This window comes from Lagopus muta, chromosome 3, assembly GCF_023343835.1.
Source record: "Lagopus muta isolate bLagMut1 chromosome 3, bLagMut1 primary, whole genome shotgun sequence".
Lineage (NCBI taxonomy): Eukaryota > Metazoa > Chordata > Aves > Galliformes > Phasianidae > Lagopus > Lagopus muta.
The window spans coordinates 22,813,982-22,823,658 of NC_064435.1; positions in this window are offsets into that span (position 1 = coordinate 22,813,982).

Below are 9,677 nucleotides of genomic sequence, written 5' to 3' on the forward strand. Positions count from 1 at the left end.
CTCCTTATCCATAAGTAGTCTCTGGATATCTTGATTTCTCTTGAAGCTGTGAAGAACTTCAGGAGATTTGGGCACTGCATTTCAATTAAATATAAATTGTGTTGCTGAAGTGCCAGGGTTTTATGACTTTGCTGCTGATAAAGAAAAAGTTGTTCCTTTTAAAGTTCTCCCCATTTCATGAAGACTCAACTTGACAAAGGAGAAATCTGCAACTTGGGTTTCATAGCCGTTGAATATCTTCAGAGCAATGCATTTAGCTCCATTACTCCTCTCCTACTTCCAAGCAGATGATCTTGGTCTGTCCATTACTAGCATAGTGTTGTTCCTGCAAGAGAATCAAGGCAATTTGGACTAGCCAAGAGATAAAAGGATACATATATTTATAGTCTTTAAACCTTAATTTTTAAATTTATAAATATGTAAATTTGGCCAGTGAAAGGATTTCCTGTGTTTCCAAAACTAAGGAAAATGGCGCCTTGGTGGAGGATAAACCATGAAGCTGTCCCATTTGAAGAACTTATTTTTAAGGACCACTGTTGCCAATTAATACCTAAAAGAGGATTAAGTAAAAATGATGGGAAAAAATACAATGGCACTGCTGAAAGGGTAGATTTTCATGATCATAGAAGGTTTAAAGCTAGCAGCTAGGAAAATCAAATCAACAGAAGCACCTGGAGTGGAGGAAATTATTTTTCTATTGTGCGATGTTAATTCCTTAAAATGTTTAAAACAACAGGGCCAGGGATGTGAGACTTCACTTAATTAACATGCTCAGAAACCTTATTATCAAGTTGAATGTGAATTCTTCTTGATATTTTACTCACTCTGTTGCCTGAGGCTGGCTACAGGAGGCCTTATCCCTATTTTCCTGTAAAAACTACTTCCACATTCCACATCCCAATTACTCTGAAGGGCATGCCCAAGCTCCCAATAAAATAATGCTTGGAGTCTATGCTGATTTCTAAGTACTATTCTACATGTGTTTCTGATCATCAAATCAGATTTCTAAATGTCAGAATTATACCCTGAATGGAGACTGAAGAACAGGTTAAGCCTTTTTATTTGTGTGAAAAGCTGAAAATGAAAATATGAAGCACCTGAAAATTCAGAAATTTGCTTTCTTTATTTCCACTTGAAGCAGCATACTGAGACCTATTGCATTGCAGTTCATTTACACATCCTTTCGTTGTGAGCACTGAGGGAGAAAGAACTGCTTTCACTTGCTGAGCACAACAGCTGTACTGTGGGGACAACTGACTGCTGCCTTCCTTCAAAGAAGTTATTAAACCCAGAATAATTCTTAATGCCAGCTTGTGGGTTGACCAGTCAGGCATGTGAGAGGATGAGGAAGATGGCGCGGTCCTCTCCTGTTGGCATCTATGGTCTAACAGCTCCTATGGGCTGTCAGCTCTGGAGATCAGCCTTGCTGGGTTTTTGGGAAGGAAGACAGAGGAGTAGATACATGGAAGCTTTTAACCAGGTTTTCTATTATGGGACAAGCAGATAGCTGTGAGAGGATAGGACAGAGATATACTGTTTCCTGCCTTTGCTTGCAGATGCTGATGGTTGGATGCTTTGGATGATGCCCTGCCTGCAATGGTTTGATCTGCATGCTTGTACGTGTTCAGCCATAGCATGGGAGAGGCTGGGGAAGAAACAGTGCTTGTCAAATGGGGAAACCTCATGGTTATGGGTGCTGGTGGGAGTAGGGAAGGAATTGTATCTCCCTTCCCTATGCTGCCATTACCATTTACTGCTCCTTGTATGAACTATGTCTCCGGACACAATATCATCTATAAAATGGACGTTGGCAAGATGTTCAGAAGCAAGCATTCCGTTTTGATACACCAGGGGCTTGCTCACTGATTCAACATGCTTCCTCCTGTGTTTTCTGTTTAAATATTGTCCTCCTCACCCCATTTTGTCAGTGCTGATAATAGCTAACAACTTACTGCATGACATACCCTTCTCAAACTCCGTTGCATTTCTTCTGTCAGATGCTCACTGTAAATCCTTGTAATGTGAAACAGCTCATCAGAGTGCGGCTCCACATATTCTGCTGTTTCTGGTAACTTGTGAGGAGTTGTCACTTCACATCCAAGAGATTTCCAGGGAAAGATGACAGACTCCACAGGCTGCACATTTCAGAGCCAGAGGAAATGGATACTAAACACAACGTCATTTAGATTTAAAATAATGGCTCTTAAGTGTTCGCTGTTGTTTGTAATAAATATAATATATATAAACTTTAGCTTGTGGCTGAAATCTAAACTATCTGTTTTAAATGAATGATAACATAAAACATGTCATAATTCCTGGTCCATTAGTATTGATGAGGCACAAATTAACATTCCACAACCTGGTTGGAGTGAACCACGTGCGGTTGTAGAAAGACAAGCGCAGAACTCCTATAGCCCTCACATCACTGCTGTTTAATAGCAGGACTTTCTTCCTGTCATTGCTTGTTTTAATGTCATCTGTGGGACTGATTATCTCTAGATCTGGAGAAGTTCTTTGTTTCTGCACAATGAAAGGTGAACACCCTTGACTAGGCTTAGTGGGACTCTTAACTAAAAGCCTCTTTCTACATCTATGCTTCACTTCAGTTCCCAACAGAGAAACTAAGTCCTTTTTATCCATCCCTGTGCTGCAGAAAGAAGTCCCACTTGGGGCCACGGCCTTTACCAGAAAAAGGCAGCAGGTTTTCCTAAATCAGAAGCACATCACAAAGTGATCTGTCCAAATGGTGCTGAGAGAAACATCAAAAGAAGTCGAATGTCATATCCAGAAGCAATTGACAGGCAGGGTCAATACATACAAGCTTTCGCTGAGCAAAAACTATTAAAGCAGTGAATGCTTGAATTGTGAGGAGATTTGTATCACCAAAGTCTGACATAATAACATCAGAATTCACTTACCACATGACCATGCAATTTAATTTAGGGAAAAAAGAGGGGGGAAAGAGAAGAAAAAAAGGGGAAAAAGAGAAGGAAAGAAATGGTCAACAGACACCACCTGGTCTTTAAAACCAGAGAGTTTGCATCCACACTCACATACATTTGAAACTCTTCAACATGTTTTATTGCAGTTTCATTGATAGTCAGTCAGCATTTTTTTTTTTATTATTATTTTTTAAAATCTCCTTGTGCTATGCTTGTGGATATTCCATTATTTTGCCTGTACTACCTGACCAGCTTTTTCATCGCACTGTCTGCATCAGCAAGCACAGTGATTTAGAAAGCTTTCAAATACAGCAGTGGAAAGTGAATTTAGAGTTTAGTGTGCAGAAGAACAGGAAGTCAATGGTCAAATGGGGGAATCCACAAACAGGATTTTCTTCCTAAAGCTGAATTTAGTTTGATTAAGTTTGGTGGTTATTTTTCTGGTAAATGCAACAAACAAGCTAGCCTTCAAAAGATATGGTACATATACTGTGAGAATACTCTACATATAAACAATCACACACACATATATGTAATCATAGACATCTGCTTGCAGGTTTAACAGTTAGTGAAACTGTAGTGAAAAAGACAGAAATGTTCATCAGCACAAAGCTGCAGATTCCATTTCAAATGGTTTTCAAGCCATAGGCTCAGAGTAAGTGAGAGGTTTTGACAGAGGAATGACTAGTGCAGCTTTTAGCGTTGTTGCAGTCCTGCCTTCAGATTGGCTTCCATGCCAGAGGAGGGATGCTGAAGAAGGGGAACCTTCACTCTGAACCCTTTTGTTCTTTGTCATATCTGATACAGAAAGTCTTGGTAGGGATATGTGGTGAAGAGCCTGGGAAATAAAGACACTGAGCTTACATTTGATACGATAGCAAAAATTGAGCCAGGGGAAAGAAATGAAGGAATGGCATGGTCAACATGGAAAATCTTGATACCTAATCCTAAGTTTTGTAAAATTTCATGGGGCTTCAGTCCTTGCAACCTAAACTCATTGCAGTGCTTTAGCAAAACCAATGTGAGATGGAATGGACTAATTTCTGTGCACTTTGATTATCCTCCAGATTCACATCCTGTTAGAAACTGCCCACTCCGGGATGGGGACCAGTTATGTTTCCCTGCTGAGACAGCAGGGAAGTGCTGATGAACTTACTGTCACTTACTTGATAGCAGGATGCTATCAGGCATCTGGGCAAGAAGCTACTTAGGGACATGATTTAGTGGGCATGATGGTGATGGGTAGATGGTTGGATTAGATGATTTGAGAGGTCTTCTCTAACCTAAATGATTCTATGATTCTGTAAAGAAATGTGACATGGCGGGGCTGCCTTTCAAAATTCATATCCAAAACTAAGGCTGCAAGCATAGAATTTAGCTCAGCAGCCTCAATGGACCTCTGAGACAAAACAGATTTTGTAGGACATTTGCTCCCAACTGAGAGCTTGTGCCACTGAGTCACAACGAGTTAATGGGTCACCATGCATGAACCAGATGACTGAGAGAGAACAGTGTAGACTGAAACCACTGTTAAAGATGTGCTGGAAACTGATCGTGACTGTCTCACTTCCAGAAAAGTCACCTTACCTGTGTTGGAAGCTTTGGTCCAAAAAGCACTTCAAGATGTAGTTGAGCTGAAACAGACACTTGAGATAATTGTCTCCCCTGTTTGAAACACTGGGGGATGGAAAGGACTAGCCAACTTCAATATGACCAAAACATGTAAAGAAATTTTTGTGTTTTCAAATGATTCAAAATGCCAACAAGAGAGAATGAAAAGGAGAAATGCCATGGTTAAAAATATTTTGAGAGTGTCCCTGCAAGGGCTGGTGGTTTTCACAGATGCTGAGGCTGAGCAGGTCCAAACTAGAAACCAACGAAAGACACATTTGAAATAGCATCTTACACTACAACTGGCTCAGATTAGGCAGAGATTCCCTGAAATTCTATATATTGAAAATATTTTGGATATCTAGCTAGATAGCCATTCCCCAGGACCACTATTTTGCAGGTTTATGAGATACTGGGAAAATATCAGCCCTTTGTGGGAAAAGACCAGCAGCTTTTAATTTCAGTCATCGTCTGCAGCACATTCCATTCTGTCTTGTGAAACTGAAAACAAATTTGGCAGCAGGCAGTCATCTGATTTTCATGTAATTCAATAATTTATCATGAAAAATATTCATTTATAAACAATTACTTGCTGTGGAATGATAGCAGCTGTCATTCTAGAGTCTGCAGTTCACCCCACTGGGATATTTTTCTGAGTTTATCCATCATTAAATCATGCAGTGTTCAATGTGTTTGGAATCTGGGCTGAATGCATTTTACAACGTGTTTATGTTTTGTTATGTGCATAATATCATTTTTGCTTTACAGACATGAAATCCAATATTGCCAGATGTAGAAATCTCTCTTTTCTGAGCAGCTCCCCTCAATATAACTTTTTGCTTTAGGGAGGAATTCCTTCAAATAGAACTGATATCCAACATATCACCATCTCTGTTTCAGTCACGACTGTGTAAATACCCAAGTCACAGGCACAATAAACAGCTTCAGCTAGAGGCCTCCCAGGCTTGATTGAAAGGCTCGTGAAAGCATTGCCTTTTGAATTTTGAATGAAAACACAAGCTAAACCACATAAACATTTTCTTGTATTGCTATCATTTTATTGCAGGGCAAAAATCAGGTAAAAGCAATGCAGCAAAGATGACACAGAAGAGCTATTGATCTCAGGCACAGACGTGTTGTTGCCAGCATCTTGCAGTGAACCAACCAGCAGTGTTTGTGCTTGTAGGAAGCACAGTCAGGTGTTCTTCACAGAAGGACTAGACAGCGCTGCATTTATAGCAGCATCTTTGGATGAACAGCACCTCTCCAACCTTACACATATGCTGGGGAAAATCAGTAAAAGGCGATAAGCTTCTCAGTAGTATATACATTAGTCAGCAAATGATTAAACAAAAATTGCAGTTAGCTTATTGTTAGCTTTATGAAATGTGAAGATCTGCAAAAAGAGTCCTCTCTAAGATGTAGCTTTCCCATTTCCATGGTAAGTTTATCTTAGAAAGGCAGTTGGGGTACCAGCTGAGACTACTCTGGCAGTAACAGAGCATGCCTTGTACCAAAAGGTAGATTGTTCTTTGGAATTTAAATGACAACATTCATTTTATAATTTATTAATTAGAAGCTGGAATGAACAATTCTCTCTTAAAAGCACTTAAAATGTACATGATTTGAATACAAAAGTTTTCTGTTTTCAGTTCTTCAGGTTTGCTTCTTGTGCTCATCTCTCAGGTTGCTCTGAATTTCTCTGGACTCAATGACAAAGTAAAGATTAGCCATATAAAGATTAGAAAAGTAAAGGATTAAGAGAGTAAAGAATAAAAGAGACCTCCTTTGGGGAGATTGTTCAAGATTTTTCATATAAAGCCATTGCTATGGAAATTTAAAAGTACTGCTGCTAAAACACAGATTGTGCTATGGAAGTGCATAAGAGGAAATAACTTGATAAACAAAAAGAGAAAAACTAAGCTTTAACATGAGGGTAAAGTTTGTGCTAATGATGCCCACCCAATTTCTGTCCAGCAGAACACTTGAGCGCATGCTTAGCTTTAAGCCTGTGCTTAAGTCACACTGTATAAATTGGTCCTGAGCCAAACATGTACTCAGGCATTCCTCTGAGCAAAGCAAACAAGTCTGTGTTTAACCACTTTGCCAAACTGAACTGATATTTGTCAGATTCATTAATTAATATCCTGGGAAAAGAAGAAACGTGAAGGAGTTAACTTGGCAACTGGCTGTTGTTATATATAGGTTGGCTGATATCTGGGGAAACTCGCAAAGCTCAGTTGCTGCTCAATTCACCAAGAATCACAGAATCACAGAATTGTAGGGGTTGGAAGGGACCTCCAGAGATCATCGAGTCCAACCCCCCAAAGTGAAGTGAAACCCAAGGTAGGCTAAGGCAGAACAATGCATCCTGGAGACAAATATCTCAATCCTTTCAGACCCACAACAAGGTCCGAAAGCAACCCAACCACTCCAAAATCAATCCTAGCACCATTGTGGACTGCTCAACAAACACCTCTGTTGAGTAGGCAGCTGAGGTAGGGAGTCCAAACAAAACGTCCAGATGCAGAAGGAAAGTAATGGAAAATAATGCTGAAGTATTAGAATGTAACCAAACCAAGGGTGTAGGATTTCATGTTCAATCCTGGTCACCCCTTCTGACAGATGGCTGACGTAACTGAAGCAAGTAATGAAAACAGCAGGAACAGAGAGAGATTTTAAAATAGGCCATTTAGGTATTAGAAAGGGAGAGAAAATAAAATGGGACCTGCTAGAAAGGTAAACAGTAATGCAAAATCAAGAAACCAAAGAGACATCATGCAACCCTATTTACTGCTTTTGTCTCTGAGTGAAAAAAAGGAAGGGGTTCTCTTGGAAACTTGCCAAAGTTAAACCAATGGTCGTGTTTTAAGACTTGGCATTGTAATGCAAACCAATTAAATCGTCTCCTTTTAATTCTATGCATCTTTAACTTTTAGGTGTCATTGTCACAAGGTCACAACATTGGTGGGATTTGAAGAAAAAAAAAAAGATTACACACTGATGTGGATGCTTGGCATAACTCCTATTACCAAATGGTGGATTCACTCCTATGTCTGAGATACAAGGCTTCATATTTCTGTGCAAATCCCAGGTGCTGGCTGAGAAGGGCAAAAAGGGATCTTCTCTTTGGAACATGTTCTTTTTGTTTGTTTGTTGTCTGATTGCAGTCCCATGCATTTGCCCATGAGAATCTGCTGACTGAAGGATGCATAACAAACTATCAGGATCCTCTCAGCGTTCGGCTCCAGCAGTTTCTGTGTGCTTTCCTTTCTCCACAGAAAAAGATTTACAGCAAAAAAAAAAAAAAAGAGTAGGCAGAAAATTACGGGCAACATTCCCTAAAGAGAAATGTTCATTTGTCTCCTTCCTGCATCAGAGAGCAGCCATGAATCACTCAAAAAGGTCCAGAACCCCAAAGCATTGGAGCAAGGAGAAACCAACATTGCTCTCCTCAGCCCCTCCTTTCTTCTTCTCTTTCAGGCTAAGACAGAAAAGATGTCACTGTCCTGCAGGATGGCTCTGAGGATGATGCTCGCGCTTACAGGATGACATCCTGTAGGAAAGGATGAGCACAAGGCTGGGCAATATTCCCAGGGTCTCTGTGGGGGCACTGACAGAGCTGGGGCAGTGCAGAGGAGTCCCCATTCCAAGAGCCAGGAGAAAACACCAGTACTACAAGACAGGCCAGAATTTTCTTACGACTTAGTACCTCTTGACAGTTAGCATGTCTACAAGTGTCAGCTTGGAAACTTATGAAAGAAAAGAAAGGAAAAACAAGCTCCTGGAGGAATGTGGTGCATTTGAAACCTGATAAGCAGCTGCTGGTGTTGCTAAGAATTACTGCTTTTAACAAAGGTTTCTGGCAATCTCCAACCTCCCCATCACACACAGCAATCCAACCACAGAGCAAAGCTGCAGAGCCTGATTAATGCTGAGCTGGTTTCCTCTCACATGTAACCATCCTGTGTTTTTCAGAAGATATTTTAAATGATTGGGCCTACTTAACTCAAATGTGGGGAAAGAAGCCAACCGTGAGAAGTAATAATCTGAGAGTGATGCAGAGTTACAAGCTGGTCAGTGTTGGCTTTACACAAAACACAGTCTTTTTTCACAAATGAAATTTCTGAAGTTTTTCAGTTTGCAGTAGATGATCTGCAAAGGCTGTGCAGTCAGATACTAGTAGGTGGCTCAGAGAACATGTACATCAGGGTCCCTCTAATATACAGGGGAAAGCAAACCAGCTTCTTATTCTTTTGCAGCAGTTCCTACCCCTACAGCCATCTCAGTGCAGCTGTGATTTTGGCCATCATCTGCTTTCTGCTCAGCTTGGTGGGGAGAAAGGAGCCTGGGGCTCAGCACTGGGCTGCCAAAGCAGGGATTTCTTCCTGGCCTATGTCCTCCTTTTGATGGAATAAACCTGGAGGAAGCTTTTTGGAGTTTCTTCTTTTCATGTGTTTTCTTATTGGAGTTTGTTATCTGCTGCTGTAGAAGCCATACTGCTGGCTATATCATTCAAGTGCATACTTACTTTCTTCAGCCAAACTAATTTCCAGTACTATTTCTGCAAGAAAATTAAATATAAAAGTTGTGTTCTTACTCTTACATTAACCCCATGCCCAAACTTTCTGATCACTGTTTGCTAATATCTGGGCTTGAGACTAGACTACATCAACAGTTTCACTGAATTGAGAAAGGCAGGGCTCTTAGCAATGGAAAACACAAATACAGCATCCTAGTGGACAACAGGTTATCCATGAGCCAGCAGTGTGCCTCGGTGGCCAAGAAGGCCAATGGTACCCTGAGGTATGTTAAAAAGAGCATGGTTGAGGGAGATGATCCTCCCTTTCTACTCTGTCACGATGAAGCTACATCCGTAGTATTGTGTCCAGTTTTGGGCTTCTCAGTTGAAGAAAGACAGGGAACTTCTAAAGAAAGTCCAACAGAGGGTCACAAAGATGATGAGGAGCCTGGAGCATCTCCCATATGAAGAAAGGCTGAGAGAGCTGAGACCATTCAGTCTGGAGAAGAGAAGACTGAGAGGGGATCTTATTAATGTTTATAAATTTCTAATGGGTGGGTGTAAAGAGGAAGGGCCCAGGATCTTTTTGGTGGTGTCCAGTG